A 21,852-nucleotide genomic window follows, 5' to 3' on the forward strand; every position below is an offset into this window, starting at 1 on the left:
GAATTTCTGATCGTATTATTCTCATGACAATTATTTAAATATTTCAGCAACGTTGCCAAATTTCAAAATTTCTTTAAATGGCTCTAAAATGAAGCTCAATTTCTGGAGAAATATTAAGCACTATAATGTTATTAAAAATTGTGATATTAGGAGACAATTTCGTAATAAGTAAAATTTTCAAGCGATGTTGCCAAATTTCAAATTTCGCAAAATTGTTTAAATTTGAATACTTTAAGCTTTGAGCAATATTTGCATCGAACAATTTATTACAAATTCTAGCATTTCCTAGGTATTTCTCAATATTTAAATTTTCAAGCAGTGTTGCCAAATTTCAAAATTTCTTTAAATGACTCTAAAATTAAGCTTAAATTCTGGAGAAATATTAAGCTTTATAAAATTATTAAAAATTGTGATATTAGGAGACTATTTCGTAATAATTAAAATTTTCAAGCGATGTTGCCAAATTTCAAATTTTCTTAAAATGTCTATATTTTCATACTTTAAGCTTTGAGCAATATTTACAACGAACAATTTATTACAAATTCTAGCATTTCCTAGGTATTTCTCAATATTTAAATTTTCAAGCAGTGTTGCCAAATTTCAAAATTTCTTTAAATGGCTCTAAAATGAAGCTTAAATTCTTGAGAAATATTAAGCTTTATAAAATTATTAAAAATTGTGATATTAGGAGACTATTTCGTAATAATTAAAATTTTCAAGCGATGTTGCCAAATTTCAAATTTTCTTAAAATGTCTAAATTTTCATACTTTAAGATTTGAGGAATATTTAAATATAATAATTTATTCAAAAAATTTAACATTTCAATAGTAATTCTCATTATTAAAATATTTAGGCAATGTTGCCAAATTTCAAAATTTCTTTAAATGGCTCTAAAATGAAGCTCAATTTCTGGAGAAATATTAAGCACTATAAAATTATTAAAAATTGTGATATAAGAAGACAATTTTGTAATAATTAAAATTTTCAAGCGATGTTGCCAAATTTCAAATTTTCTTAAAATGTCTAAATTTTCATACTTTAAGCTTTGAGCAATATTTACATCGAACAATTTATTACAAATTCTAGCATTTCCTACGTATTTCTCAATATTTAAATTTTCAAGCAGTGTTGCCAAATTTCAAAATTTCTTTAAATGGCTCTAAAATGAAGCTTAAATTCTTGAGAAATATTAAGCTTTATAAAGTTATTAAAAATTGTGATATAAGAAGACAATTTTGTAATAATTAAAATTTTCAAGCGATGTTGCCAAATTTCAAATTTTCTTAAAATGCCTAAATTTTCATACTTAAACATTGAGCAATATTTACATCGAACAATTAATTAAAAATTTTAACATTTAATAGGTATTTCTCAATATTTAAATTTTCAAGCAGTGTTGCCAAATTTCAAAATTTCTTTAAATGACTCTAAAATGAAGCTCAATTTCTTGAGAAATATTAAGCACTATAACATTATTAAAAATTGTGATATAAGGAGACAATTTTGTAATAATTAAAATTTTCAAGCGATGTTGCCAAATTTCAAATTTTCTTAAAATGTCTAAATTTTCATACTTAAACATTGAGCAATATTTACATCGAACAATTAATTACAAATTTTAACATTTAATAGGTATTTCTCAATATTTAAATTTCAAGCAGTGTTGCCAAATTTCAAAATTTCTTCAAATGGCTCTAAAATGAAGCCATATTTCTTGAGAAATATTAAGCATTATAAAAGTATTAAAAATACTATTTTGTAATGTTTTAAATATTTTAGCGATGTTGCCAAATTTCAAATTTTTTTAAAATGTCTAAATTTTCATAATTTAAGGCTTGAACATTATTTTGCTTGGAAATTTTATTATAAATATTAAAATTTAATTGATATTTCTAACTATTTACATTTTAAGGCAGTGTTGCCAAATTTCTAAATGGTTCTAAAATGAAGCCCAATTTCTTGAGATATATTTAGCATTATAAAATAATTAAAAAATTGTGATATTAGGATATTATTTCTTAATAATTTAAATATTCAAGCGATGTTGCCAAATTTCAAATTTTCTTAAACTGTCTAAATTTATGTATTTTAAGACTTAGGCTTTATTTAAGACTGAAAATTTATTATAAATTTTATTATTAAAATGTTAATTCTAATTATTAAAATTTTTAAGCAACGTTGCCAAACTTCAAAATTTATTAAAATTGCTCAAAATTAAAGTTTAATCTCTTGGAAAGCATTAAGCACTTCAAAATTATTAAAACTTGTGTTATTTGGACTTCATTTCCAATTATTTTAAATTTTATGCAATGTTGCCAAATTTCAAATTTTGTTAAAATGTCTAAATTTTGATATTTTAAGCATTAAGCTCTTCAAAATTATAAAAACTTGCGTTATTTGGACTTAATTTCCAATTATTTTAAATTTTATGCAATGTTGCCAAATTTCAATTTTTTTTTTAAATGTTTGAATTAAGATATATTAAGGTTTTAGCTTTTTTAGGATTAACATTTTTTATAAATTTGAACTTTTAATTGATATTTCTAATTATTTAAATGTTTAAGCAATGTTGCCAAATTTCTAATTTTGTTAACATTTCAAATCTTCATAGTAATAAATTTTAGGGCAATATTCTTTTGCATATTATTTGTTTTTCATCAAATTCCTTGTAATTTAAACTTTATTAACTTTTAATAGCCTTTAAAATAAAACTTTCAAAGTCACTTGGTGGTCGGAGATTTTTTTTATTTTATATTCGCAATTTACATTATTGTTTTACACTTTTCTGTCTATTAAAAACATAAATGAATCACTTAAAATGGTTGCAGTGACCATTAAATGCATTTTTCTGATGAATTTCAAAAACAGTTTTTGCCATAAATTTCCTATAAAGCCATTAAAATTAAAGGTGGAAATTAAACAATTTTTTTATGGCAATATTTTTTATTTCTATTAAAAGATAAACCATAAAATGATAAATTGTATGTAAAAAATGTGTGTGTGGATTTGAAGTGTAAAAATTGCATAAACATTTATTTATGACGTCATTTTAAACGATAAGATAAATTCTTAATAAGGAGTCATAAGTGTCATTAAATGTTTGGTTGCTTGTTTAAATGTATTTTATTTTTTTTTTATCAATTAAACGTGATTTGTAAGATAATTGCGGTTAAAATAAATAACAAAATATCAAGGTTAGTTAAGGAAAAAAGCTGTTAATGAATAGCAATTAAGTTAAGACTTGTTATAGTTATTGAGAAATTTATGAAAAATTAAATAAACAAAAATTTAAAGAATATTAAACAGTGATTTGAAATTATTCGGTAAATACCGAAATATTGTCGCACTTCATTATAGCGAAAGTTTATTGCTCGAAAACGCTTTTTTGGTCAAACGGTTTTATGTCAAACGTTTGTTAATGCAAATGGCGGGCAGTGCTGCCATACATTTTTACAACCTTCGCATAATTTTATAAATCTCCATAAATCTTTCCAATTTTGTTTGATTTTTATATAAAAATATGATTCATTTGTTTAAAATTATCTAAAATCTTGTAAATGTTTAGAGATTAGCTGGTTTACAGCAATTTTTATTACAGTGTTAACAAATATCTTTCAAAACTTTGTTTATTTTCTTATTTAACAAAACAATTGATTCATTTTCATAACAATTATCATAAATCTTTGCAATTTTATACGATATATTTAATGATTCATCTTTCAAAACAAAAACATTCTTGGAAAGCGACCTCTAAATAAAAAAAATACAAAATTTAAGGCGTATTTTAATGTCTTTTTCGACTATTTATACATTTGTTGTCAAAATTATTAACATGTTTCACCGGCAATCATTAATATTTGTCATTATTAAGTAGTATGTACTCATTTATATTTTTGGAAATTCCTCATTATCCCCGCTAACTACTCCCCTAGCTTTACTTACTGCCATAGCTCTGCTGCGACTTTAAGCATGTCTTGTTAATTTAATTTTGTAAAAATTTTTGTTTATAATCAGGTCACTGACTTGCCTTTGTAAATCAATTTTGAAATGTACATTTACCCCTCTATTCCCTGGTGATATTCCGCAAAATTCATGCCTTCATTCATCATTAATAGCAAGCATAATTGTTGTTTACAAAACATTTTATGTGTTTTCTGATTTTTTATTTATTTTTTTTTTAATATTTTGCGCGTTTTCTTTTTTGTTTTGATCCATAGAAATCGTTATTATTATTGCTTGTTTTCTTAACCAAACCTAGACTGCGTAATATAAGCACACAAATAAAATAGTAAAATTTTGTAAAATTAAAAGTAGTTTTATGTTTATTTGGTCTGTGCCAAGTTAAAAACTCTCTATGGGAGGTTTCAATAGTTTCTTATTTTTATGGCCAGACTAAACAGTTTAGAGAGGAATTTGTTTCTTTTCTGTTTTTGGTCATAAACATAAAAAGGAAATTGTTTAAACACAAAGAAAACTGAAATTTCTAGGAAAAAAAAAATAGAAAAGTAACAAGTTGTTTAAATGGGTGGGTGTACAAACTGAAGAAAGTGAAATTAAACAGTGATAGAAATATGAGGAATTTTAATATGTACAAAATAATATCTTGTTAATAACTTGAATTTCATTTTATTTAAGCATTGTTGCCAAATTTCAATACTCAAAAATGAAGTGTAATTCATGCAGAAATATTAAGCACTATAAAATTATTAAACATTGTGATATTAGGAAGCTATTTTTTAATAATTAAAATTTTAAAGCAATGTTGCCAAATTTCAAATTTTCTTAAAATGTTTAAATTTTAATACTTCAAGGCTTGAGCGATATTTAATTATAATAATTTATTAAAAATTTTAATATTTAGTAGGTATTTATAAGGACTTAATTATTTAAGCAGCGTTGTCAAATTTCAAAATGTCTCTAAAATGAAGTCTAATTCCTGCGCAAATATTAAGTATTATAAAATGATTAAAAGTTGTAATATTAAGATACTATTTCATAATGTTTTAAATTTTCAAGCAATGTTGCCAAATTTCAAATGTTCCTAAAATGTCAAAATTGTGATATTTTTAATCTAAAGCAATATTTAACACTGAACATTTCAACATTTAAATAGTATTTCAAAAAAATTACACATTTAAGCAACGTTGCCAAATTTCTTAATTTCTTTAAATGGCTCTAAAATGAAGCTCAATTTCTTGACAAATATTAAGCACTTTAAAATTATTAAAAATTGTGATATTAGGAGACTATTTTTAAAATAATTAAAATTTTAAAGCAATGTTGCCAAATTTCAAATTTTCTTAAAATGTCTAAATTTTAATACTTCAAGGCTTGAGCGATATTTAATTATAATAATTTATTAAAAATTTTAATATTTAGTAGGTATTTATAAGGACTTAAATATTTAAGCAGTGTTGTCAAATTTCAAAATGTCTCTAAAATGAAGTCTAATTCCTGCACAAATATTAAGTATTATAAAATGATTAAAAGTTGTAATATTAAGATACTATTTCATAATGTTTTAAATTTTCAAGCGATGTTGCCAAATTTCAAATTTTCTTAAAATGTCAAAATTTTAATATTTTGAATCTTGATCGACATTTAGCTTGAGAAATTGATTAAAATCATTAACATTTAATTGGTATTTCTAGCTTTTTAAATATTTAAGCGATGTTGCCAAATTTCAAAATGGCTCGAATCTAAAGCTTAATTTCTGAAGAAATATTAATCATTATAAAATTATTGAAAATTGTAATATAAGGATACTATTTCGTAATAATTGAAATTTTCAAGCAATGTTGCCAAATTTCAAATTTTCTTAAAATGACAAAATTTTAATATTTTGAATCTTGATCGATATTTAGCTTGAGAAATTACATAACAATTTTAAAATTTAATTGATATTTCTAGCTTTTTAAATATTTAAGCAATGTTGCCAAATTTCCATAATTCTTTAAATGGCTCTAAAGTTAAGCTTATTTTTTTGAAAAACATTAAGCACTATAAAATTTTTACAAGTTTGATGTTAGGATAGCATTTCGTAATGTTTTAAAATTTAAAGCGATGTTGCCAAATTTTAATATTTTTTTAAAATGTCTTTATTTTGATATTTTAAGGCTTAGGCCGAATTTTTTTTTAATTTTAACATTAAATTAATTTTTGAGCCTTATTATTAGCATATATAAATCTTTATCTGCATAATTTCATTGACATCTGTCATTTGTTTTTGTTTTGTTATTCATATTTTTCCATGTAATTTCCAATTATTATGACATTTTTCTGTTTTGTTTGTTTGTTGACAAAAACATTATTATCTATACAAATAAATTATAAATTCATAATTGATACTTATTTGTTTACACTCACTAGTTTTATGGGCAAAAAAAAAAACAAACAATTTATTTATGGATATTTACTTGTTATTTACACTGTTTATTACGTAGTAAAATGTTTACAACAAATATAAATTCTATACCAACTTAGCAACCAAAGAATGGATGAATTTGTAAATTTATTTTAAAATGGGTCATAATTTATTGAACGATTTTATTTTATAAATAAAATTTTTTACTTTGACTTTCCTTAGTAGTTGTTTTGCTATAAATTATTTATGGTAATTTGCAAAGCAAAGAAAAAAATAAAAATGGGTGTATTTTTGCATTTTAATAAATTATTTAAACAGGTGGTAGAAAAATATATGGAATACTAGAAAAAAATGCAAAACGTCATTATGATATTGTCATATTGATTGTTGTTGAAAAAATATGTCTATTAACCCATTAATGCTGGCAAGATTTTTGTTTAAATACGCATTTGCTTTGAAAAGCTAATAGACATTTTATAATTTTCAGCTGTGGCCATGTTGCCAAATTTAAAATTTTGTTAAATATGTAACTAATTTATCATATTTTATTGCTTGTGCTCTATTAACCATTAGGACTTTATCACAAATTACTGCTTTAATGCAGTATTTTCAATTGTTTAAGTTTTTAGGCAATGTTGCCAAGTTTCAAATATTTTTTTAAATTATCAAATTTTATACCTTGAATATTATTTGAAGTTAAAATTGTATCATAAATTATGGCATTTGGGGAGTATTTTCAAATGTTTTGATTTTCAGGCAACGTTGCCAAATTTCAAATTTTTTTTAAATAGGGGAATTTGGTTATTTTTAACATTGAACATTATTAAGAACTATTAACTAATTCTAAAATGTGCAATTTGGTTAATTTATCTAATGTTATAATTTTTTGTCAATGTTGCTAAATTTCAAATATGGTCCAAATTGAAGAATTATATCACTTTAAACATGAAATACATTTTTTGATCAAAATCGAATAAAATGTAGATTGATTTGTTAATGTTTTAAATTTTTTTGACAATGTTGCCAAATTTCAAATTTTGTTTAAAATTCTAAAAGATATTATTTTGTTCCTTGTATACTATTCAGAACCAAGAATTTAGCATAAATTTTGGCTTTAATGCAGTATTTCTCATTATTTTAGTTTTTAAGCACTGTTGCCAAATTTCAAATTTTATTCAAACTCCAAAATTATATAATTTTAAACATTAAATCAAATTAATGATTAGAAACTAATTAACAATTGTCATATTAAGTAGATTTTTTTATGCTTTAAAAATTTTGTCAATGTTGCCAAATTTCAAATTTTATTTAAATTGGAAAATTATGTTCTTTTCATGCTTAAACAAAATTTAGGATTAATAAGCAATTCAAATATAAGCTTTTAAGCAAATTTTTGAAATATCTAAAACTTTTAAGCAATGTTGCCAAATTTCAAATTTTGTTCAAATTCCAGAATTATGTGATTTTAAACATTTAATAAAATTTATGATTAATAACTTATTAAAAATTGTCATATTAAGTTGATTTTTTTAATGTTTTAAATATTTTGGCAATGTTGCCAAATTTCAAATTTTATTTAAATTGGTAAATAATGATATTTTCATGCTTAAACAATATTTAGGATTAATAAGCAATTCAAATATAAGCTTTTAAGCAAATTTTTGAAATATTTAAAAATTTTAAGCAATGTTGGCAAATTTCAAATTTTTTTTAAATTCTGAAATTATAAACTGTAGATTTTAGAGCCGTATTTAAGAGCAAAAATTTATGAAAAATAATGTTATTAGAATGAATTTTTAATACATTCAGGTTTTTTAGCCATGTTGCCAAGTTTAAAATTTTATTAAAATGTTAGAAAATGAATGATTTCTAGTTATATTTATTCATTTTGATTTATTTTCCTTATTAAGTGAGTTTGCTTTGTTGCCAAATTTCATGGTTTATTGCAATATTTAGATTTGTTTAAATTTATTTTAATTTTTTAAATGTATCCTGTTTTTGATTATTATTAATTTGTTAAAGGGTTAATTTGTTTTTATTTACCTTTTATTTTGCATTTATTATAAATATTTGTTACAAAAATATAAACATTTCTAAAGCCGGTTTGTTGTTTACATTTTTAATTATTACTTTAGCTTAACACGTGTTGGTGGTTTGTTTTTTTTAACAAATTAATTTTATGCTTTAATAAATTGTAAAGAAAGTAATAAAACTAGTTAAATTTTAAATCTAAAGTATTTTTATTTTTTCTATGGAAAGTTTAATTTTTTAGATCATTTACCTAAAAATATAAATTTTTTAATAGTTAAATAAAACAATTAGCAAGTCTTAAACTAGTTTAATAAAAAATGATCAGAAAATTTTTGCGGTTTCAAGTTTGGTCTTAATTATATGTATTTAAACTCAAGTTCATGATTGAAATTTAGCCGGTTTTTTCGGTAGTCAGTATTAGAAATTTGCATAAATTTTGTTTTAAAATGTTTGAAACAACGTTTAGAGACTTTTTGTCTAGATTTAAAATGGGTTTTCACTTTTAACATGAGACTTAGAAGTATTTACAAGAAATTTTTCTGTTTTTACTATTTATAATTCCTTTGAAATGTTCATAATTCTTTTAATTGTTTTAGTTTTTGTTTAAAATCTTATTTTTGTTGAAATGTGTTTCTTTTTTTATTATTAATTTTCTATTGAATTGCGATTACGTTATGGTCTTTTTCTGAAACTTCCTTTGTTTACATTACTTTTTGGTTAAATTTTGTTTAATCTTTCATCATCTTTACTTATTGACGTAATCTGCTGATCTTTGCCGCTCTCGTGATTTCTTTGAAATGTTATTCTCGTTCCTTTTGCTAGAAATTATTATTTCTATTAAATAAAATTATTGATTATTTCATTTTACAGAAGGTCATTTATATGCAAATGAACTTAAAATTAATTTTAAGCTGACGAAATGTCTTTTAGTCTAGACGTCATAGATTTTTTTTGTCATCTGTTTTGGCCATTTTTTTTCACTTATTTACACACACACACTCATGCCACAACTCGCTTTAACGTCAAACATTTTAAATTGTTTTACACAAGTATTAATTTGGTAACCCTCCTCTTTTGCTTCTTCTTGCCCATCTTCTCCCACATGTGATTAATAAATTCCCCCATGAACCTACATATATATTTTTTTTGTTTTGTGAAAATAAACCACATTCTATATTTAAATCTAAACGAAAATACAACAACTAAATAAACACACATGACTAATAATAATTTGTTAAACATTTAAATGAATATTGAACAAAAATCTTATTTAAAACCGCTACCACTGCTCCAATATTCTTTAAAATACCTACTCGCTTTTTCATCACTCTCTCTCTATGTTTCTGCATTACATTAGCTCTCATGTTTATGTTTAAATGAGTGTGTGTGGATGTTTGGGGAGCGAGAGATATTTTTATAGTTTTATCATTCGTGCATTTGTACTCCATTTTATTTCTATTGTTTTGTTTTGATTTTTGGGGTTTTTATTGCTTTTGTTGTTGTTGTATTTGTTAGTAGTGCTAATAAACACAAAAAATTGCATCATCCAAAAGTGTGCTTTAGTTTTGTTTACAATTGAACTTTAATTGATCTATTTTTATATTGTTTTTTTTAATGAATTAGAGTCTAGTGGCATTGATGTTTAAAGTTTTAAGTTTATTTAAGTATTCAAACAAGAACTATTTAATTAATTTAAAGGTGTAAATTAAAAAAATTAACCCAGCAAAACTTTTAAAAATTGAAAATTAAAGATTGTTTTTTAATTTTAAAAATAAAAATAATTTTTTTTTTGCAATTTTGTTATTGTCATTATAATGTCATTTGTTATTACTGGGGTGGAACATTTCATTAATTTATATGTAATTTTTGTCTTAGGAAGTCTATAAAATATTGAATTAATTGTTAAAAATCCATTGAATTTTATTTTATTAATAAAAATATTGATTTATTCCTTATTTAAACGCAATTAATTTCTTTTTATCTTGGTAATTATTTATTTTTAATTCATAAATTATTCACAATCTATTAAATTCTTGATAAAATTAATTTTTATTCGTGTTGAGGTTTTCAAATTGTTAATTATTTTGATAATTAAACATATTTCTCTTATTACTAAACGAGAATGAGGGTGTAATAATTTGTAATTAAAAATTCTACCTTAAAAACAATTACAATTACAAAGTAAACAAATTGGGATATAAAACAGGTAGACATTTTTAAATAAAACTTAATTTTTTATGCAAATCTTTTTCTGTATAAAAATAAAAATGTTATAGTTTTCCAGGGCCTACTGTTTTCTTTGTAATAAAACTACAAAAAAAAGCAAATAAATTAATGATGACGGCTGATAAGTTTTCAGTTTTATTACAAATACTGTACACGTGTAAGCTATTTGTCAAGTTTTTTATTATATTAGTGACTTTATCTGAGAATAATAAGTGTATTTATTTTAATAAATATTTAATTAAAACTATTATTAACTAATTGTGTAATAAACGTACCAGGGAAATGCTAAAAATAAAAACAAATGTGGAAAGAGGATGTTACGTTATTTAAATAAAAGACAACATTTAATTGCTTGACATATTGTTTTTTTAAAACGTATAAAATTAAGTTTAATATGTGTTAAAAAAATCGCTTTTCTATTATTACACTAAATTTTGTTACAAAAGTCTTTATAATTTCAAATAAATATTAAAATTATTTATAAATCTTTATTTTATCTTTATATTATACGCATTTAAGAAATGTAGGTCTAATTTCTATTACTTTGATATAAATTACAAAATATTTTAACTTTAATTACTTTCGTAAAGCATAATTAAAGCTAATTTGGCATCACAGCTTTACTACTGAATTTTCCAACCCTGTTTTTTAAGCCAATGGCAGCTTAGCAGAGATGCCACATCGTTTTACTATGAAATAGTACTGAATTTTCCAACCCAGTTTTTTAAAGCAAATGGCTGTTTTGCAGTGATGCCACATTGCTTTTCCTTCACAAATAACAAATTAATGAAGGGAAGCGAAAAATTACCGATAAATGAAAGAAACTTGCCATTTTAGGTCTTTTAAATTCAGAATTATTAATTTTTCCGAGTGTCAGGTTTTAATATTATGTTATTAACTTAAAAAATCCATGTATGCATAGAAAGATTTAATATATTTATTATTATGCCTTATTTGATTACACTTTTATTAAACTATTTGTTTTGTTCATGTTCTATTCATTAGTAAATCTCCCCGCCTTATACAATAAAAATAATAATAATTAAAATTTATTACTATATTTCATGTTAATTGTCGCATTTTATGCTTTAACTTATAGATAAGATTGTCTATACAAATGATAAGATAAATTTGGCTAAATATGACAGATAATTATAAAATAATTTTGAAATTATTAGATTTTTTTTGCGTTAAAAAATAAAAGTGTTGTCAAGTTAACTCGCTTAAATAAAAATATAATTGAAAACAAACTTTTTGCTAAAACTTTGAAATTTCAATTGTTTTAATTTTTGTTTTTTAAAAATGTTCATTGATTTTTTTTTTTTGTAAATATAATATTTATTTATGTTATTTACATTATTTATTTTTATTTTCTCGTAATTTTATTACAAAATCTTTTGAATTGTTTATACTTTTTTTTTGTTAAATAAAACAAAATAAATATCTTACTGGGTCTAGGTCAATTGCAAACGCCACTTGATATTAGTGCGTCTGTCTATAAATTTGTTTTACTTTTTTTTTTGTTTTTTACACAAAAACTGAAAACTACATTGAAACATCGCACCACACCTTTCCCACCACACAATATTTTTACAGTATATGACAAAAACTAAAGAAATTGTAAAGAAAATTGTTTTAAAAATATCATCATTTGACATGAATATTTAATTTTTTATTTTGTAATTACAAAGTGACACTTGTCTCATGACATATTTCAATAATTTGGTTTTATGTATGAGAAATTTTTAAAGTTTATCTTTAAATTGTAATATTTGTATCACTATTTTTTAATTATGGACCTCAAAACTGATGTCTGAGTGACAACTGCCTCAATTTTTTTACAATTTTGCCATTGCCCTCAATAAGTGACAATTTTACCACTTCTTGGAGCTAAAAAATAATTAAAGGCGGGTGGCAGCACTATCCGCCATTTGCTTTTAATGCAACGGTAAAGGGCAGTGATGTCAACTATAAGCTTTTGAATGTTTATTATTAATTATGTTACAATTGTAACAATAAAACCAAATTCGCAGAAGCAGCTTTATTTTTCATTGCAATGTTTGTCATTTATTAATTTGTTTGTGCGTTTTAATGTAAAATTGTCTAGAAATTTTTTTCCTCACTGTTTTTGTCTTCTTTGCATCTTTTGCAAAAATATTTAAATTAAATTTTACTCACTTGTTTTTGATTTTCAACAAATCTAAAAATACAATTTTGAGAAAAAAAAACATAGCCTCAATAGAATTTTTTTTGGCATACGTTTTTATACTATAAATATTGAATAATGTTGGCGATTTACGTTTTTTTTTTTTTTGCAAAAAAAATAACATTTTGAAAGTAAAAGTTTTAAGAAAATTCGTAATAAATCATGATAAGAGACATTTTAATATATATTTTTTTAATTGTTTTGTTTGGTAAATGCTTTTCAGGGTTTTTCTTATTGTTTGTCCTGAAAAGGAGTGTCAATTGTTTGTTTTGTTTTTATTGAAATGAAACCCTACCTTTGTTGCATTAAAAATATTTATTTTTAATATTAAAATCGATAGGAAATACATATATAAAGGATAAGGACGCCTAAGTGTTTTAGAGCGTGGGTTATAAAAGCAAAAAAGAGAGGCAAACATAGGGAAGGTTTGCCGTTAAAAAGTGTTTGAAAATGTAGTCAATCACTTGGTTTTAAATGCATTTGTTTTGTCTATTTAGATAATAATTTAATCTATTTGTTTTTTGGTTTTTAAATGATAATGCATTTATTTTGATAATAATGAATTTGATAATTTGTATTGTTGTCAAGTTATTAAAAACAAATTATCTTTGGTTTGTTTCTGGGGTACACGTTTCTTTAATTACCTGGCTAAAAATAAATTTATATTTGGAAATATAAGAAACAAACAGAAATCATTTGAATTGAATTCAAATTCCGTACAAAAATAAAGACATTTTTATAAATTTTGTTAAATTTGCTTTAAAACAATCAAATTATAACATTATCATACGCTCTTCTTAACTTTATGTTATTTTTAATGTTTTTTTTTATTAAAAAATTCTTTACATAACATTTAGCTACCATTTGAGCATTAAATTGCTTTATAAATACAACTCTAACCCTTCTGACTACTTTATAAATACAACTCTGCTGTTTTGTTTTCTCCAAGTAAATTCTCTTTTATTTACTCTCATTTTTCAACGGATACTTAATATTAATTAAAGCTTTAAATTATGCATATATTGTAAAAAAAAACTTAATAAATTGTCTTAAATTTGATTTAAAATAAAAATACACCCATCATTATTATGATATATGTTTTAAATTATTGTTTTGTTTACAATTGTCCTGTTCGGCTACATTACTGTTTGTTATTGATGTTGTTGTTGCTGCTGCTATTGTTATGATGAATGGATGTTGTTGCTATTATTGTCTTTGTTAAAGGAGACGTCAAAATCTGACGATACTTATTTTTGTTGTTGCTGTATTCTTCTTGTTAGAAAAATACAAGGGCCGAATTACCGCACTCGTGATCGTATCGAAAAATAATGTCGATATCGTAATTATAACAAAAAGTACTACATTTCATGCTCTATACCGAATGCCGTAATCTCAAATGACAAAATTTGAGATACGATATGCGGTAATTCGGCCTCAGATTTTTAACAACTAACAATATATAAATTGGCGATTTTCAGTTCAATAGTCGCCTATTGTGGTGCAAGACTATATTTCAATCACAAAAATTTACTAATAGAACTGTGAGAACCAAAAATAATAGCCCAAAAAAGATTTATCAGGTTAATATCATGTGAAATTTCTGTTCCCATAAAATATCCATTTCCCTCGAAGAAAAAATAGCTATCGTGATATTCCCATGAACTTTTCATTCACAATAGTTGATTTAGATCGTAACAGCTGCTAATTGTTTACAAAATTCCATTTAAAAGTTTCACAACATGGCGAATTTTTTCACGTGAACAAAACTGATGAACGAAAAATAGGAAAATGGAACATATTTCATGTGAATAATTTCGATGGAAAGTTTTTTTAATGTTAACTTCCTAAAATTTTTATATTTTTTGAAGTGTCAATTTATTTCTTCAAAAAAAATTCCATTCCTTTGTTGTTTGCAATTGAAACAAACAAATAATTATATTTAAATATTTAAAGACCTTTAAAGTCACTCCAAAATTATATGCCTTTAATTTATTAGCATTTTCACACCACTTTAAACCGTTTTACACTACTTTAAAACGTTTCACACTGCTTTCAACTATTTCACACATGTGCATATCAGTGAAAAAAAAAAAACAACAACAACATATAAATTAACAGCAAAAAATCACAGCTTATCTTATTTTTTTCTTTTGTTATTTAAATAAATATGTATATAAATGTGATGTACAATATACTTAAAATTTCCACTTGAAAATAAGATTTCAATTCAAATAAATCAGCTGAGTTTAAAGAGAAATAAAAAAAAAATTTAACCTCAACTAAAAGATAACGGTGTTAAATAAGGAAGGAAAATTTACATAATAAAACTATATTTTAAAAGGTTATACTTCCCTTTAAAATATGTATATATTTTGCATATACAAAATATTCTTAACAATTATTTGTTGTACATGATGCATGTGTGTAAGTGGCGCCACATTTGACAAATAGTAAATTAAACAAAATAAACAAAAAAAAAATATTTAAAAAAAAAAGATATACAAAATACCAGAACAAAGGATAAGACTAGAAATAAAAACACAATAGCTAAAATAACAACAAATTAGAGGTGTTATATACACATGACTGACTAACTGAATGAATGAATGACTTGACTGCTAGTCGGCCACACTGTCACAACAACTAGTTGCAATGTATGTAAATTTCATAATGACAGTAACAACAACTACATACACCAACCATTTTCTTTCTTTTTTTACATACCCACCATTACATTGCGCTGTTGTTTTTGTTCTTATTGTTGACATACTGTTTTACTATATTAATAACAAGCAGAGTTCTCTATGATTCTTCTTCTTAACTCATCTCACCTCCCCACCACACCCCCCACCATAAACAAAACAAAATATGTTGTAGTGAGAACAAGGTGTAGGAGAATTATTAAAATAATGAAGATGACAAAAATACCCACCACAACAACTACAACAACATTATTATTTTAAAAGGTGGTTAAAATGCACATGCAAACACACTGTAACAAGAAGAACAGCCAACAACAATAACAGTGTCATAAGACTTTGACGTCTCCTTTAATAATAGACAAAAATGGCAACAACAACATCAATAACAAATAGAATTTAGCCAAGAACAAGCCAAGTGTAAATAAAACAATAATTTAATACTTATGAATATGATGACAATGTTGTGTATATTTTTTAGTTTTAAAGGAAATTTAAGACAATTTATAAGACTTTTTCAGCAGTTTGCTTAATTTTAAGCTTTAGTTAGTGTTATAAACTGATTTATTAAGTATCAGTTAAAAAAGGGAGTAAATAAAAGAGAAGTTATGTTTTAAAAAAAAGAACGGATTTGTTTTAATAAAGTAGGGTGCTTTAGAGTTGTAATTAGCCTAATTGTAGAGTGTAATTGAAAGGCACTTTGGGGATTTAATTTACACTATAATCCACCTAAACACATTTAAGACAATTCCTAAGAATTGTTTTAATAATTTTGATGTTTAGTATGTATTTGAAACTAAGTTATTGAAAAACTTAAACCTCGTATTTACAAAGTAGCCTAATTGTAAGAAGTAACTATAAGTCACTTTTCATGATATGTAAGATATTTTAAGGATTGAAAACTATTTTCAATTTAAGTAAAATCGAACTAAAGCTGAAATAAAATTATTTGTATTTATAGAGTAGCCTGCCTGCTGATTAAAATTAGTTAAAAGGTATTTTCAAGAGCACTTAATCAAAAGAAATTAAAATAACTTAAAAACAATATATAAATTGCAGAAGATTTAGTTTTTTTTTTAACAAAATTTGCGTTTTTATTTAAAGATAATTTACAATAAAAATTAAGCAAATTTATTGGGTTTCCTTTACAACTTGATACCTTTCAATTCGTTGAACATTGACCACAAATTAACCAAATCGGTTGAGCTTTGTATATGTTATAAAAAATATAGGTTCATAACCTCAAAATTATTATTTTTAAAACGAGCTTTACTAAAGTTTATTTTACATCCCAAGTATTCGTTTTTAATTAATATACTATTTACAGAAAAAACTAACAAAATCGCTTGGGTCTAATAAAAGTTATAGAGAAAAATAAGTTCATAACCTCAAATTTTTTAAATCTAGCTGTGTCTAAGGTTTGTTTCGCAACCCAAGTGTTTACTTTTCTTCAGAAAAACATTCAGAATTTAAATTGAACAAATCGGTTTAGTTTTATAAAAGTTATAGAGAAAAATTATTTTTTTCAAATTAGATAGTCTAATATTAATTTCGCAACAAAAGTGTTCACTCTTCTTCAGAAAAAATATTCAAAATTTAAATTGAACAAATCGGTTTAGTTTATTAAAAGTTATAGAGAAAAATAAGTTTCTAACCTCAAAATGAGTTTTTTCAAACTATGTTTTTAGGCTATATTTTACAAGCCAAGTATTCGTTTTAGTTCTTAGATCATTTACAACAAATATGAATAAAATTAGTTGTGTTTTATAGAAGTTATAGTAAAAATTAAATTCCTAACCTCTAAATCATTTTTTGTAAATGAGCTTCCATAAAGTTTATTTTATAACCAAATTATTGGTTTTTCATTAAAATGCTATTAGTAGAAACAACTAACAAAATCTCTGGGTTTTTTAAAAGTTATAGAGCAAAAAATTTTCCTAACCTCTAAATATTTTTTTTTTTCAAACTAGCTTTTTGAGCTACATTTTTTCAAGCCATGTATTCGTTTTAGTTCTTAGATCATTTACAACAAATATGAACAAAATAAGTTGTGCTTTATAGCAGTTATAATAAAAATTAAGTTCATAACCTCAAAATCATTTTTTGTAAATGAGCTTCCATAAAGTATATTTTATAACCCAATTTCATTAAAATGCTATTAGTAGAAACAACTAACAAAATTAATTGGGTTTTTTAAAGGATATAAAGCAAAATAGGTTTCTAACCTCAAAATCTTTTGTTAATTTTTATGCCTTAAAATCCCTGTCATCCAAAAGGTGCAGTACTTGATAACATATAAGAAACAATTACATTTCATTAACTCAATATTTTGTTTTAATATTTCTTTTTTAAATTCCATAAGGATTTGCTTTGTTTTCTTAAGTTTACTGTGTAGAAGGACCAGGAAATCATTTAATATTTATTCATATGACGCCTTTGTCTATTTTTATATTAAAAAATAGCACAAATACTAAAACAATATGTCAGAGAACAAAGGAAATATAATAATAATAAGAAGAAAAAAGTTAAATAAATGTTTATATGCAAATATGCAGAATGAAAATTAAATTACCAACAACTCGGCACACTCACTCACATTCACAAAATGTAAGGACCACCCTAAGCTAAGTGCTGCAGTGCCCGCTATAATAAACCCCAAGCAAGCAACAAATTGCTGTAAAAAAGGACTTGTGCTAATAGGAATGTGCTTTTCCCTACCACTTCTTCTAATATTTACTTATAAAGAGTAGAGAAATTTCCATTATAACTAAGTGTTTTTATTAGAAAAATCAATGAGATCATATGTATGCATGAGAATATTGCTATAATAGAGTTTCATTACATTATGAGGGAAAATTCGTTTAAAGTTTTTTTCTTTCTTTATTTTTCATAGTAGTATTTTTATTACAGCAATATTTGTATTGCAAGGAAAATACAAATAACGTAACAAGTTATTGATTTAAAAAAACTGAATTGTTAAATATAGAAATTTAAAAGTATTACGTTATTTTGTTTAATACGAAAGTAAATATTTAATAATGTTTATTGTTTATATGTAGAATTTCAATGGTTATGGTTTGTTATTTACACATCCCCAGAGTCATATTAACATTGTCCTTGTCATGATGATGATGATAACTGGCCGTGCCCAGTTTGGTTTTATTTTTATGGGGCCAAACAGTAAATGACATAATTTTCAAAAAAAGGATGGCTGGAAATAAATAATTGAAACGCAATTACTTTAATTTACGAAATATACAAGAAAAAGTAAAAACTTTGAAATTATTAACAAATTTATTAAGAAATTTTAAAAAATCTAGAAAACTTTCCTAGTTTTTTGTTAAATTTCAATTCCGAATTGTTTTTATTTTGGCATTTCTATGCTGTTTCTAATGTGGCAACTTCATTTGTCATTTTCTTGAAAAAAAAACCTGGAAATTTTCCAAATTTAATTAATATGCACAAAAAATGTGCTAAATTAAACACTGCAAATTGTGAATTAGTTGAATGTTTATAACAAATAAAACACACAACCACTTTTTCTACTTTACCTTCCACTGCCTCTTTTCCTTAGACTTCATAGGCCGCCCCCCTGTAGCCAGGCATTCTCTATGCTATACTAATTTTTCATTTAAAAAAATGTGTTAATTTTTCCCAAAACGATATTTTCGATCATTATGCTCGCTTAGGAGAGACGAGATCATCCCCCCCCCCCCAATAATGCTACTCTAACACAATTTGTTTACAATTATCACTTGTTTGAAATGCCGATCTCTTTAGTTGACACCAGCTATCACTCTCTCTTTTTGTCCTATAATATTTGCCATTTATTGTTTAATAATTAATATAAATATTAAATAATTATTTTATTCTAAGCATTTTATGTGGAAAAACTTTCGCTTTTCTTGCATGGCGTCATATTTTCCTGAAAAACAAAAGAAATTTTTTGATGCTCTCTCATTTTGGGGAAAAATTGAAAGAAGAAGAATTCTTTATGAAAGAAAATTTATCAAACATGTTGGTTCACCGTTATCTCGTGGGGTATAAATGGATTTGTATGGGTTTCTTTTTTTGGGAGAAATATTACTATTTTGAGTGTGTGTTAGGGTGTTCTGATTTCAATACTAACGCACTTACATATGGACAGACACAGCTGAGTGTAGGAGCAGCACTCATCATCAACACGTGTGTGTGTAAATCAGTCATGCCCAAGCCCTATACTCTTGGTACTCTTTTGTTTTTGTAATTGCTCTTAGCTATAGGATGTGTGTTTTGTATACTCACTAGAGCACTTAGCACTAGCAATACAAAATACACAAACAACTTTGTTTTATTATTTTTTTGTCGTTCTTCACTGAATACACGCATGTTGAAAGCAACAACACTTTCGTATGCTTTGCTGGTAAACATTGGCGACTGCGATCATCCATGTAGATTTTGTTTTTGTTTATCGTATGATATTTTAAAAATGTGTGTGTTGAAAGTGAGTTTTTTTTTCTTTTTTCTTTGTATGAATTGGTTTTAGCAACAACAAATATTGAATAAAAAGTAGCTTTTCTTTAAATGTATTGGTGTTTACTCTTCCATAAGGAACTTGTGGGCACCCCTGGTGTAAATGATTAAAGAAAACAAAGGAAAGATGATGCCATATTGCTAACCGGGGAAATGCTGCTCTAAAATAAAGCAAATTTTGTGTATTCACATACAATTTACAAATTTCTTTACATTTCGTTGCTTTTTATATAGTTTTTAACTATTTCCGGTTTTAAATCTTAAATATGGCATTCATAATTCAAGTAGACACCATTTTCTTTTAATTACAACTCTGTTTTAGTTTAATACCGTTAGTTACAGTAATGACGGCCTTTGTTCACATTCTTTTATACACATGGTTGTATTATTGTTTTCCAAGTGTGGCATCTCTTGGTTAATATACTACTCTCTTCATTTGTATTTATTCAACTGATAGCAATTCATTCCTTTTTTTTATTTGTCGGGCTCTGTGTGTTTGATATGTATGTTTATTAGGGATAAATGTATTAGTGTAACAACAAAATAATATTAAAATACTAAAAAAGAACGCATTTTATTTAATTTATTTTTGTAGTTGTTGCTGGTGTTTTTCTCTAGTACACATACACTTCTACACTACTTGTCCATTTTAGCGTAAAATATTTACTCACCCATACACTTGAAAAATATTGTAGAGAAGCCGAGAAACAGTGAAGCAAAACAAAAACAATGTCTATGTGATGTTTTTTTGTTATTTTTTTCAACAATTTCAGTACATTTGTGCACTTATGAGAGTCAACATGTTGTTTTGAAATTTAACACAAAAAAAAATATATATATAAATAAAATAATCCAGAAATTATTGAAATTTTTAAAAGAAATCTTTAATGTTTACTAAACAAAAAATAACGTGTTATTTAATATAAATAAAACTTAATAAAATAACTAATATTGATTATTGTAAAAAGAAAAAGTGTTGGTTACAATTCTAGTGAATTACACCGTGAGAAATTTAATGTAAAAAAGGTTTAAAAAATAAATTTATTGTAAATTTCTTTGTAAAATGGAGAATTTTTGTTCAAAAAAAATTTAATTTATATATGAAACACCAAAAAAAGAGAATTTTTGTTTCTAACATATAAACACATATCAAGAAAAAAACATTAAGAAAATATTCCATAGTATAAAAAAGAAGGCAAAAAACTAAATATAGAAATTCTATTAAGCAACAGAAAAAGAATTTATTAACAAAAAAATCTCATAAAAAAATGGAAGAAATTTTATAAGAATTTATAATAAACACAAAATAAATTTATAAATAAGAAAATAAAAAAATATATAAAATAAATAATGATAAAAACAAAATGATTTTAAAAAATAATTTAATAATGATTAAAAATACATAATAAATAATAAAAAAATCTGCAGAATTTTTTAAACAAAACATTTTTTTTATTAAAAAATTGAAAAATATTGAAAAAAAAAATTCAGAATTTTGTAAATTTTTAAACGCTCAAAAATTTTTTATAAAAAACGCCAAATATACAAATAAATATATTAAAAAAAAAAATTGAATTTAGAAAAATTTTTATAAAACAAAACGTCAAAAATATATCAACAAACATTAAAAATAATATAATAAATATTAAAAAGAATTTGCGGAATTTTGTAAATTCTTAAACAAACATTTTTAATAAAACAAAACGTCATAAATATAATAAATATTAAAAAAAATCTGCAGAATTTTGTAGATTTTTAAACAAACAAAAAATAATATAAAAAATACTATAAAGAATTTGCAGAATTTTGTAAA

General features: G+C 23.9%; 1 protein-coding gene across 6 annotated transcripts in view; it reads left to right on the plus strand.

Moving 5' to 3' along the window:
• Window positions 1–21,852, plus strand: part of sgg (shaggy) — a 96,564-nt gene that overhangs the window by 46,035 nt on the left and 28,677 nt on the right. The window contains exon 1 of one of the 6 annotated variants that reach the window (XM_065507918.1): window positions 20,800–21,056. The exons of 2 other annotated variants lie outside the window; for them this stretch is intronic. The gene's annotated coding sequence lies outside the window, so the exon portion shown is untranslated. Of the gene's footprint in view, window positions 1–20,799; window positions 21,066–21,852 lie in introns of those variants that run through there. 3 more of the 6 variants (XM_065507914.1, XM_065507913.1, XM_065507915.1) reach the window with 3 other exon arrangements.

Source organism: Calliphora vicina, chromosome 4 (assembly GCF_958450345.1).
Source record: "Calliphora vicina chromosome 4, idCalVici1.1, whole genome shotgun sequence".
NCBI classification, from domain to species: Eukaryota; Metazoa; Arthropoda; class Insecta; order Diptera; family Calliphoridae; genus Calliphora; species Calliphora vicina.